Source organism: Limulus polyphemus, unplaced genomic scaffold, assembly GCF_000517525.1.
Source record: "Limulus polyphemus unplaced genomic scaffold, Limulus_polyphemus-2.1.2 Scaffold5038, whole genome shotgun sequence".
NCBI lineage: Eukaryota > Metazoa > Arthropoda > Merostomata > Xiphosura > Limulidae > Limulus > Limulus polyphemus.
Genome location: NW_013670648.1, coordinates 48,059 through 60,638, shown reverse-complemented (window position 1 = coordinate 60,638; position 12,580 = coordinate 48,059).

The window sequence follows — 12,580 nt, the reverse complement described above, 5'->3', positions numbered from 1 at the left end:
GACACCTGCTGTTTTACTTTACCAAGTCAATGAGACAACTATTATAACATACATATTATCCATTACTTGAATGAGGCAGTTATTATATCCAATAATTTACTTTACCAAGTCAATGAGACAACTATTATAACATACATATTATCCATTACTTGGATAAGGCAGTTATTATATCCAATAATTTACTTTACCAAGTCAATGAGACAACTATTATAACATACATATTATCCATTACTTGGATAAGGCAGTTATTATATCCAATAATTTACTTTACATACTTTTATTGTCTTATTTTTCTACGACTAAATATAATAAATCAACGACTTACTACCAAGGGTACCTTAGTGTAAAAAATAGTGAAATCAAAAGAAAGTAAAAACGTTTCAAAACAGTACTATTATGATAATTATTACTAATCAGTGTGTGTTTTCAAACCCCTGATTTTAGCTTTGTAAACCCAAAGACTTACCGCTGTCTCACAGAGGACATTATTAAACAAAAATATTTGTTCTTTCAATTATCAGTAAAGTTTTTCGTTTTACTCAATACCAGAACTAATGGTTTAAAAATAGTTTTATATATAACAGGTAATTGGAGGTAAGATTAAGTAATTTAAGGAAATCATTATCAATTGATTTTTTTTCACTTTTTGAGGCTTTTGATTATTTATAACAGCTTGTCTTCTCTTTAGCAAAAGTGGGTTTAGCATTCGTTTCCTTTAAAAAACTCAGATTTTACTATCAGTTAGTACAGGTCTATTTTCATGTTCCAGTTTTCTGTCTTTTCATACAGTTTTAAGAAAAAATCATGTTTCAAGGTTTTACTTTTATATAAAAACTGTATCAATACCATACATAACAATATATCCAACAATTGGAAAGCGATAATTTACGTACTTACATCGCTAAAATCCGGGGTTTGATTCACCACAGTGTATACAGAAGATAGCCCAATGTGTTTTTGCTGTAACATATACGGGAAACAAGAAACATAAGAATATCGGCAGCTTTAAATATTTTGCATAAACTTGATGTAAAATATTAATATAAAGAGAATAAACAAACCTTGTAACATCAAAGCACCACAATAATACCAAAGAGCTCGACTAAACGTCCACCTGTTGGCTAGACGCTCAGAAGTCTTCTTTCTCAAGAAAATTGTAAGCAGCGAAGTTAAAATGACAACCACGACGAGGCCAATCCATACCTTAAATAAGTGTAAGGAGGCTAAGTTTGTATTAACAATGTTTGAAAACAAACACAGCAATTTATTACAGAGCTAGGTTGTATGGCACAGAAAGGTAGCTTCAGAAGCATTTCAATAGAGTATCATTATTGAGACATATCTTTGTTCTATTTTCAGTGATACTGCTAGTATATTCTCACTTCACAAAACTACAGAAGTTCAGTACACCATATCTCTTCTCTTATCAGTCTGTTTCTTCATTCTCTATTTTCTCTAGTGGATGTACATCTCACAATCTTTACACATATAAGGCCTAAATAGAAACACTATTGAGTACTAATGAAGAAACTATCATAAGTAATTTGACTTCGTCTATGTGGGTAAAGAATACGGCTGATAGTTTGATGATGTGGAATTTAATGATGATGAGAACGATTGAATCCGAAGATCAATACTTGGAGAAAAGTGGTAGTCAGGCAGTCGACATGATATGCTGCCTTAAGCTCATTTGGAAATCTCATTTGTAGAACAAATTATTTTCCAATGGAGTACAGTAAAACTACATCTCGTGTGAAGTAAAGATAGTGTTACGACAGTGGAAGTCACGCAACGCTGGAAGCATGGGCGCTGGAGTTTCTCGAAGAATCATAAATTTTCCTGGCAATTCTAGTTTGTTTCAGGCGCCCTCTTTTTTAGTATATAAGCCCGGCAAATAAAGCCAGCAAAAAAAGATAGAATTGCATAGATAGACATAGGGATAGATAATTGAGTCAAGCGAACAGTAGGCACCGTAAGTAAAGTGTGTGAATCGCTGTGAATTATAGCGTGTGTTTAAAGAAGTAGTTAAGTTAAAGTGACTGTGGAAATTCTGTGTTTCTCAAGATTGTATTGAGAAAGAATAAACTAGTTTTATTTAAGAAAGGACTTGTATCGCTGAAGTTCCTCGGAAAGAATTTATACAGGAAATTAACAAACGAACAAAGACGTAACAATACTTTTTGTATTTTGCTGGATGTTCTACATGTTTCTGTCTATACTAGAAAGGTCAGTTCATCCGTCATTTTGGGGCACGCTAAAGCATTCCAGAAAGGAATGGCCAAATATCCTATAGAGGGGGCGACAAAAGATAGAAAATTGGAAAAATTAAGCTCTTATAGATTTCTGAAAATTATTTAATATTAATATTATAATTTGTAGTAATTTGAGTTAAATAACACAAAAATAACTAGATATAGTAAGATTGGTAAACAAAAGGAATACCGTAAAGTTTGAACTTAAAGTTTATTAGTGTAAATTTTACTACAACGTTAAAATAGGTTTAGTACATGTAACGGTATATTTTACCTTACTTGTAAGTCCTAAAACAGGATAAATACATTGTTTTATTAAATAAATACAATCTAAAAACTAGTTTATTGGCACTTGGATTTCTAAGAATTAACTTGTTTACTTGAAATTAGATCCATTCATTTAAATTCAGCCGATAGTTCTAAGTTCTTTAGTTCAAAGGCTTCTAATATAGTTATATTTCTAAGTTCTATATAATTAAGGATTAACTTTAATACATTGGTATGAAGACAAATTAGTAATAAAAACAATAATATCATAGGTTCTTAAACGTTTGGCTTAAAAGTAACAGTGTTAACAATAGGCTACTGGTATTTATTTTCAGGTTATAAATATAAATACAATGGTTAAGACTAATGTAGGAGTTCTATTTAAAGTTTGTTAGGTGTAATGGGTGCAATGAATGGATTTTATTTGGGAACACGGGACAGGTACGTACCTTTAAGGAAGCTAGTAATGAAGATGGACAATTTTTATGTAGAGATTGTAGGTTGGAGGAGAAGTTAGAGGCAATTATGATTAAAGTATAGGCATTAGATAAAGAGAAGTGTAGACTGTGGTTAACTGCAGCAGGATTTCAGGAGGAGTTTAAGTTTCAACATGCAAGGAATACATCAGCTAACAATGAAGTTAGAAAGAGTACTATTAGGGTAACGGAACATTTAGGAACAGAGATCTAGGTATGATTTTAGTTATACTTGAGCATGAATTAAAACGTAGGAAGATCTATTTGGCGGTAAACAAGTGAATGAAATAGAAAGTAGAGTATATGCAAAACAAAGTAGTTTACATGAAGTTATCTTAAGTTATCTCGATAATGAAAGAAATAAGATGAATTTTAGAATTCGTATGATGTTGAAAACATATTGAGGGTTTGGAAACCGGTAAGCAGGAAGGGTCCATTGTCGGTGTCGGGTCAAGGATCGGGCAGTGTTTTAATAAACATTCAAGGTCTTTGGTTTGCATTGTAGATTGATTGTAATGCGTGATAAGGGAGACTTATTTTCTTCATATTTCTTGTGTTTTCTATGTTCAACGTTTTTGTAGTATGATGATGCTAGGTCTGTAAATCTGTCTTTTAACGTTTTTAGGTTGCTTGCTTTGCACAAGTAGGTTGCTGGTGTATAAATGGGATGTCTATAAGCAAGTCCGATAACCTTGAGTTACAGGGACTTTAATTTTTAATGTAGGTGCCATGTTCTTCTACTGGTCTTATAAACATTTTGTATATTAGTAGAAGCGATTGGGCATCCCCTCCTATTTCTTTAACTAATTAATTCTGTGGCAAGCTTTCTTGCATGTGATTGTGCCAGGAGAGTTTGTTATTGTATGTCATGCCTAGAAATTTGATTGGATTTTTTAATTTAATGTTTATGTTTATAGTTTGAGTCTTTCTCGTTTAGTATTTTTGTTGTTTCTCTTGAATACTTTTTAAGATGGTTGCTTGAATTTTAAGAGGTTTGAGTAGTACACGTCAGGTGTTGCACCGGGTGGTTATGTGATCTAGTAATCGTTGTACCTGTTTTGCTGCTAGACGAGGATCACGCAACGTGCTCCATACAGCTACGTCACGGGCATATTGGGATATGTTAATTTGTGGGAGAGTTGACAAATTAATGTCATTAACAAAGATTGTGTAAAAGAGGGGACTGAGAATGGAGCCCTGGAAGACACCTACTTGAAGATCGAAATGGAGATCCAATAGATTAGCGGTGTTGGAATATTAAATTAATTTGTAACGAGGCCGTTGTGCCAGACGCTACCAAATGCATACTTTGTATCAAGGAATATAGCTTTTGTCGCGTGGTTATGATTAAAGCCACAGTAGATGGATTTAGTGTGTCTAACGAGGTGATCTATTGTTTTCTCCATTTTCAAGATGTATTTTGTGTGTCAGTGAGCAGTTTGTTTGTTCCTAAATGAAAATGTAATGTGGTTGATATGATTTTCTTCATTAACTTTCCTCAACAGTTTAGAAGACTAATACTTAAGTCTAGAAATCGCTGTGCCACTGTGGTGGCTTCCTTTTTTGGGGATAATTGTTATACTCACTGAATTTCAAGACTTGGAGTAATATTCAGAGTTTAGTGATAAATTATATTCGGTGCATAGGTGGGAGAGAAGAGAGGGGGATGTGTTTTTAAGTATTGTGTTGTAAGTTCCATCTTGACTGGATAAAGTGTTTTTAATATTAACTTTTAGTTCTGCTATCGCGATGGATCTTGCATGGTGGAGGGAGTTTGGAGAAAAGGTGAATTTATTGGTTTCTATGTATTTGTTTACTTTGTTAAAGTGTTTGTCTCAAGCATGGTTAAAACAGTTTTGTAGCACTCACTGAAAATGTTAGCTTTGTGTTGGTCTATTGTAACAATGTTGTTACTGTACTTAATTGTGTGTTGAATTTTGGCAGAAGTGTCGTTACATATGGTTTTCAATTTGGGCCAGAATATAGCTGGATTGTGTCTGTTGTTGTCAATTGTTTTGTAGAAGTTAAGCTAGTTTGCACTTTGTTATTCCTTGATTAATATCTTTATTTCAATGTTTTTTTTTTTCATTTTGATACAAGTCTTGAGGATTGATTCCCATGATTGAATGAAAAGCTGATATAAGTGTCTTCTTTACAGATCAAGGAGTAAATTTGTGGGGTAGTCTGTCAGTGGTTTATGTTGATTGTTTTGTGTATATGGGGATTGTGTTTTTCAATGACTGGTTAATGGCATTAGTGATGTTATCTGCATATGCGTCCAGTTCCGTGTTATTGTTTGTGGTTGTCAAAAATGTTGGAGTTTTGTTTTGTTTCTAGGTCATTATTGAAGTTGTCCCAGTCGCCTTTAGAGAAGTCATAGATTTTGAGAATATGTACACTGTTCTATTGGCCCATGTTGATGTTTAGACAAAAGTGAATTAGGTCGTGATTACTGTCAATGTTTGCATATACATGGAAGTTGCCTGTAAGTGGTATTAAGTGCTTGAAAATAATGTCGAGGTCAAGAATATCTTGAGAACCATTGTAGAATCTGTGTTGGGGTGTCATCATTGATTATTGTAAGGTCATTATTATTTATGAGAGTGTGAAGTCGGTTACAGTGTGTGTTAATGACGCGACAGTTGAACATAGTTTGTTTTGGTTCAGGTTATCTAGGGTTATTAAATGTGTTTTTGTTTGTAATTTTTGGAATAATACAGTGTCTAATAATTTTGATGGGGAGACATGTGTCGCTAATAGTATAAACTTTGTGTGATTTGGTGAGTGAATATAAGATTGAATATGTTCATTTGTGCTTGTTGTGTTATTTATGAGGAAGGAAACTTTAAGGTATATTTTGTATAATAATGAAATCTCTTTTGTGTCATTACCTTCAAGGATAAATTCGATTTTAAAATATATATAAGGGGTATTGTGGTTGAGGAGAGTCTCATTAATTACTATTATGTCAGTGTTAATATGGTTAGTGAGGTTGAATAATTCGTGTAAATTTAGTGTCTAAACTCCCTTGAATATTTATGTGCAATATATTAATCATTTGCCTGATCTGGACTTCATAAGGTCCTTCTCGTCATGTACAGCCATACATTTGGCCATAATCTGCAGATCAGATTCACGGAGAAAGCATTTAGATTTTCAATGGGAAATGGTAGCCTAGGTTTGGTGTTTTGCCTAGCTGCATCTGATTAATTTGCAGGTGTTTAAACCCATTGTAATGTTTTATGGTCTTCTGAATCAATTATTGTGGGTCAGTTGGCTGGTTGGCAGTGGAACATCAGACATAATAAGGGTCTCCTGGTGGGTGTGTTGTCAAGTTTGTGGGAAGTGGGCTTGTTTTACACAGTGCTCTTGCTATCTTCAGGACCTGAACATATTTTGGGAACCAAAGGTATTATGCCACATACTGTCCTTCACAGTTAGCACACGTAGTTTCTTGGCAGTTTTTGGGCCTTTGTACTAAGTGTTGATTCCCCCAGCATATACATGTAGCTTGCATGTGGCTTTTGGCAGTGAAAAAATTGCATAAGAGGGGCTGAATTGGTTTGACTAGTTTCACTGAATGGTGAGTGTTAATACAATTCTGCCTTTGTTGCAGAGAGACCTTGTATCTTAACTTATTGTACAACTTTTCCTGTTGGTATGTTAAGTGGTACACCTTTTGTTACGAGATAGTTTGGACTGGGGCTTCTTCCTTCTCCAGGTACGTGCACATTAACCCCTTAGAAACGATCTACGTCGATCGAAGAAAATTACGTAACTCTTGTGAAATATCTTTCAAAAATAAAACTAGTGGATGAAGAAAAGTATGTGGTTTCAGAACAATTAAATATTTACTATTTATTTCATTCTAATAATTCGAATAAAAATTCGTTACTTCCTGTAGTTAGTTGCACTCGGACTCTGGAAAGTTCATCTGCAAGGTGATTTTTATATGAAGTATAAAAATACTATTTGTTACCTTACAGTTTTCACATTTCATTTGCATAATCTCTAGAACTTCACAAAAGAATATAAAAAGTATTTTCAAGGTAGATGTTTATATTTTACTTTCCATTTCTCTACTATATTATTAACTCTATTATCATCAACAAACAGTGCAATGAAATGTTTAAAAGTAATAAATAAAAATATGTACATACCTTTCAAGTCTTCATAGAAATTCACTAGAATAATCATATTTTCCTTTCAAATTATTTGTCTTTATTTATGCTGATATGTTAACTGATGCCAGAAAACCTTTATAAAGTTATTTTGGCATACTCTCCACAGAAATATGACGCTTATGCATGTTATCTTTTTATAAAGCTTTCACAATCTAGGTGACGAGTTAAACTTATAAAGATCATTAAACCATTCAAATATGATTTTTAAAACCTAAATTATTTATATCTTACATGTCAAAGGAGCACATAAATGTAAATTGTTGTTTACATATTCGATATCCATTTCAAGCTTACATGTTTGCACTTAGCTCCTGCTAAATTGGAGATAACAAAACTGTAATTTAAGTATTTTTTGATACAAAGGAATTAAAATTTAGATAACATTAAAAATTTAATTATATCATACATTGTAATGTTAATTTCGTTGAAATACGTGTATAGTAAAAATGTTTAATTAAATTTTGAATGCATCTCATTAATGCATGTAGAAATGAATTTAAAGTGTCATTCCAAAAGGGTTGAGGCTCGTGCCTTTGAATGCATTTTTGGCTATGGTTTTAGTAGTTTTACATATTCGCTAGGCTGCATGTTTTAATGATAATTCCTCCTTTCAGTATTATTTATAGATTGGAAAATTCTGTTTCGAAAACGTTCACTCAGTTTACTAGCTATTTCTGGTTGTCAAACAGATACTGCTATCCCTTCAAGTATGACAGCTAAGGATGTTTCTGGCGTTTTTGCATGACGTTGGTATTACCTTAGTAGTTGATGGTTGTTAATTGTTGCAGGTGTTTTGGCAGGCTCATTGTGGGTGTTATGGTATTTGTGATGCAGTTTTGGTGCAAACTTGATGACATTTAAGGAAGAACTTGGCTGTGATGTATTAGATGCATGTGACTGTGGATGGTCTACTGAAGGTGTTTCGCTTGATTGACTTGATACTTTATATGCACAACTCCTAAGCATGGCGAGTTGTTTACTGTCTGTCAAAGGCTTTGCTGTAGTACGTGTACGTTTGCATAGAGGTGTGGTTGGGGAGTGTTGGTGTGAAAAATTGGGCAACAAGGTTTGTATGTGTTTCTGATTCAGGCAAGAACTCAACATAGGTGTCACCTTCTTCCACCTTCCGATAGTCAGTGAGGGAAGCTAAAGGTCATCAGGCTAGTCAAAACATTTAATTGTGTAAGAGTCAAACACATCTATTCACTAGTTGTTACTAACCTACTCTGGAAGATGGCTGGTATCCAAAAGCTTGAAGAATGAATTTCTCATCTGCTTCAGACTGAGATTTCAGCTCAGGGTGACATACAAAATATGTAGGTAATAAACTCTAAATCTACTTTATGTGGGTTGTTTTACCTTCAGACATTATGAAATTTTGCATGAAACAAAAGGAACTCAGTATGTTTTGAATTTATAACAATTGGATGTTTACTGAATGGTCTCTAATTTATTTGGATTACTGTACCTGTGTGCTTACTTAACATAAGTTAGTCCTACCTCCAGGGTGAATGGTTTGATGATGACCAGAGCTCTTGATTTTTCACGAGGGCCATGTGTTAGAAAACTGATCTTATCTATGTGGTAAGGAAACAGGAAAGCTGTAGCCTCTTCACGTTCATAAGTCATTCCTACTCCTGTGAGAGCAAAGTCTGCTTCCTAAAGAAATTAATTTAAAAAATATATTATTGATATTATCTAGAAATGAAAAAAAGATTAAATCACTTGGAGAATTTCAGAAAAGCTATAATGTGAATTAAACTTTGTGTGAATAACACATAATAAAGGAGCCTTACTAACTTGGTTTAGAATCATTCGAATCAAGCCACTCCACTCTCCATTGGACAGCTTCACACCCCACATCTTATCAGGTGGTTCCACCACCTGAAAACTGAATGTACTAATTAATTTACCTGTCATCAAAATTGAATCTCATCCCAATTGAAGCAACTGGATATTTTTGAGGGGATTTTACAATTGCTTCAGTATTTTTGATGTTCAAGAGTTAAGAAAGAAGCTACAGAAATTTAAGTATTCTAAGTGTGATACACATACACGAAGAAATGGGTAAGTAAGGACTCCTGTATTACGAAATTAGGTCAAGAACTAAGCGAAGCACAGTTAGCTGGTTAGTTATATTGAGAATCATGAGTTAAGAGTTATAAAAAATGAAGCTATTGTGAGGACGCTGAGAAAAACGCTAGCCACGAAGCTGACAGTGATAAGTTACTGATGCCGAGTTAGTAGCACAGTAAAGGCTATTAAAAAGTTTATGACACTATGTCAAATCGGCAGTATCGTTGAAACTCCAACAACTAGCCCTAAGGGCACTGCCCATTACAGCTAGTGCAGTCTCGAGGATTTTTGGAGTAGCTAGCAACAGGATGGTTAGAGTAAACGAGTAAAGTAAGAAAGTCAGCTGAAAGTACTATAAGTAGTGTAAGTTAAAAATAAGTAGCAATTAAGTAAATATTGCTACTGCTCGTGTAGATACGAATACATAAAAGGTTAATGCATGCGCTAGAGTCATTAGAAGGGCTGATGCTAGCTATGAAGCTGTGGCAAACAACTCGCACAAGTAGGTCCATGAGGCACTAAGCATTTAACAAGCACTATACCATTATATCACGGTAGACTCGATTAGGATGTAGAGAACTTTATTGATGCCTTAAATGAAGCTGCCAGAATATTTTAAATCGGCAATGAGGCGAATCTGTCCAAGTTTCTGGACATAGGTTGCATTAGTTAGAAAATAGATTGTGTAGGGCTTATACACACCCAAACGAGTTAATGATACAAGATGCTTTAAAATCTGAGTATGCATGAGGTTTGTACAGTAACGCAGCTAGATGTCAGGTAAATGAAACAAATACCCCTCAAGCAACTTTGCTTGATCTGAATGAAGTAGCTCTTGAGAGGAGCTATGAGAAAAACAGATGTACAGGCCTAGACACTTTGTTGTAAATGTAGTAATCAGACCTAGCAAAGCAGACTGGTAAAATCAGCAAAGTGAGCCCAACGGCTTACAGTGTTTTAACTGTGGCAAAGTTGGTCACATGGCAAAGAACAGCTTTCAGAAACAGAAAAGAAATGAACAGGTAGCATGTTATAATTGTGGTATCAAGGGCCACATATCACATGATTGCTGACGTCAACAGAAATCACAAAACATAAAAGCCCCAAAGGCTGGAACTTACAGAGGAAAGTTCCCAAAACATAACAGTAGCCCTACATTCGCTGTAGAGTGAAAAAACGTAATCCCCGCTGGAATCGCAGAGCGAAAGTAGATGTAGTTCCGTCAGTTTGGGATAAAATATTGAGTGTCTATAGAGTTAATGAATAGTTGTAGTAGAAATATAATATGTCGGTTATTGGTTGATACAGACACTTGATCTTCACTACTAAGAACTAGTAGATAAAAATCCGATATTGTTAGATAATGCTTGGAAAGAAGTTTTTAGAAGTATTTTAACTTCTATAAAGAACATCCTGTTAAAACACTAGATAAATATAGTGAACATATGAAAGTAGGTTAGAACTAGAACACCCGTTTTACACCTATAAGTAGATAGTCTTAGAAACAGATGGTATCATATGGAAAGCTTTCTTAAGAGCTTATGACATTGAAATATCTCTTGCTTCGGGTAAGCTACGCATAGAAGCAGAGATCTTAAGTTTTGCAGGGTTCAAATCCTCAGACTTATGTGCAACCATTGAGACACATTATACCTTCCCACTGACTAAAGTTAATAGTCAAAGACCTAAAGCCAGCATTAGCAAGGCTAAAAATCAACAGGCAAAAGACGAAAGCACTGATCTCCTAAAGTGTGGCGATACACAACAAAGTCGGAGAAGTAATAATAAGAAGTGTTCTAAAGGAAGTTCTAAAAGAAAGCCAGGGAATAATAATGCACAGAAAAACTCTAAACCCAGCATAAATGATAATGGTAATTGTAAGAATAAGGTGAGTGACAGTAAGATAAGGCAGAGTAAGTTAGCAAGTAAGACCTTATAACAGAGAAGTAGTATTTCAAACCCCTCAGATGACTCTACACTTATACCTAACATAAGCAACAGAGCATCCCCACAGGAGTGTTTGAAAGACAGAGTACCTGTAAGATTAGTTAAAGTAACTGAAGTACCTGCAAGAAGTCAATTTATTGTTGAAGCTAAAGTAAATGACTCTGAGTGTAATGAAGAAGTGTTAGTCGAACCTATTGAAATAGAAGAAACGGGAGTTCACTTGTATTAGTAAAGTGTCCGAGAGAGACATGGTCCCTTTAAAAATGTTAAATGTAAATGAAGAAAAAGTAATACTACCTAAGATCATAGTAGTAGGTAAGGCTAGTAGTAAAGAACAATTAGCTGCAGTAGGACAGCATAATAATAATAATGTTAAGAAACAGGTCTAACAAAGTAGGGTAGATTGGAATTCTATCTTAGGAAATATAGAATAAAAACATAAACAGGGTTTGATAGCATTGTTAGAAGAAGATAGAATAAAACATAAACATGGTTTGATAGCATTGTTAGAAGAATATAGAATAAAACATAAACAGGGTTTGATAACATTGTTAGAAGAATATAGAATAAAACATAAACAGGGTTTGATAACATTGTTAGAAGAATATAGAATAAAACATAAACAGGGTTTGATAACATTGTTAGAAGAATATAGAATAAAACATAAACAGGGTTTGACAAATCAAACCCTGTTTATGTTTTATTCTATATTCTTCTAACAATGTGTTTATGTTTTATTCTATATTCTTCTAACAATGTTGGGTTTGATAACACTGTTAGAAGAATATAGAATAAAACATAAACAGGGTTTGATAACATTGTTAGAAGAATATAAAGATATATTTATAGGGAAAAAATGACCCCAATAGTTGTACGAATAAAGTGAAACACAAGATAGTGTTGAATGACAGTAAGCATATAGCACAGAGACCCTATAGAGTGCCAGAATTAAAGAAATGTGTAAAAAAAGAGATGCTTGAACAAGGAGTGATAGAGGACAGTAATAGTACTTATGCATCTCCAGTTGTATTAGTTCCTAAGAACGACGGAAATTTATGGTTTTATGTGGTATTTCGGATAGTGAACGGAGTAACCGTCAAAGACATTTACCTATTAGCTAATATCCAAGGACCTTATATAGGCTAGGTAAGAGTAAGTACTTTTCATCTATGTATTTACAGAGTGGATATTGGCAGGTAGGTTTCCTAAGGCTATATGCTTACCTGATCAAAAAGCGGAAACAGTCGCTAAACAACATAGTAGCTATACACCGTATACCACAGTATTTATTGACAGATAGAGGTATTAACTTTATCTTGAAATTAATAAAAGACGATTGTGAGTTATTAGGTGTAAAGAAAGTTGAGACTACTGCTTA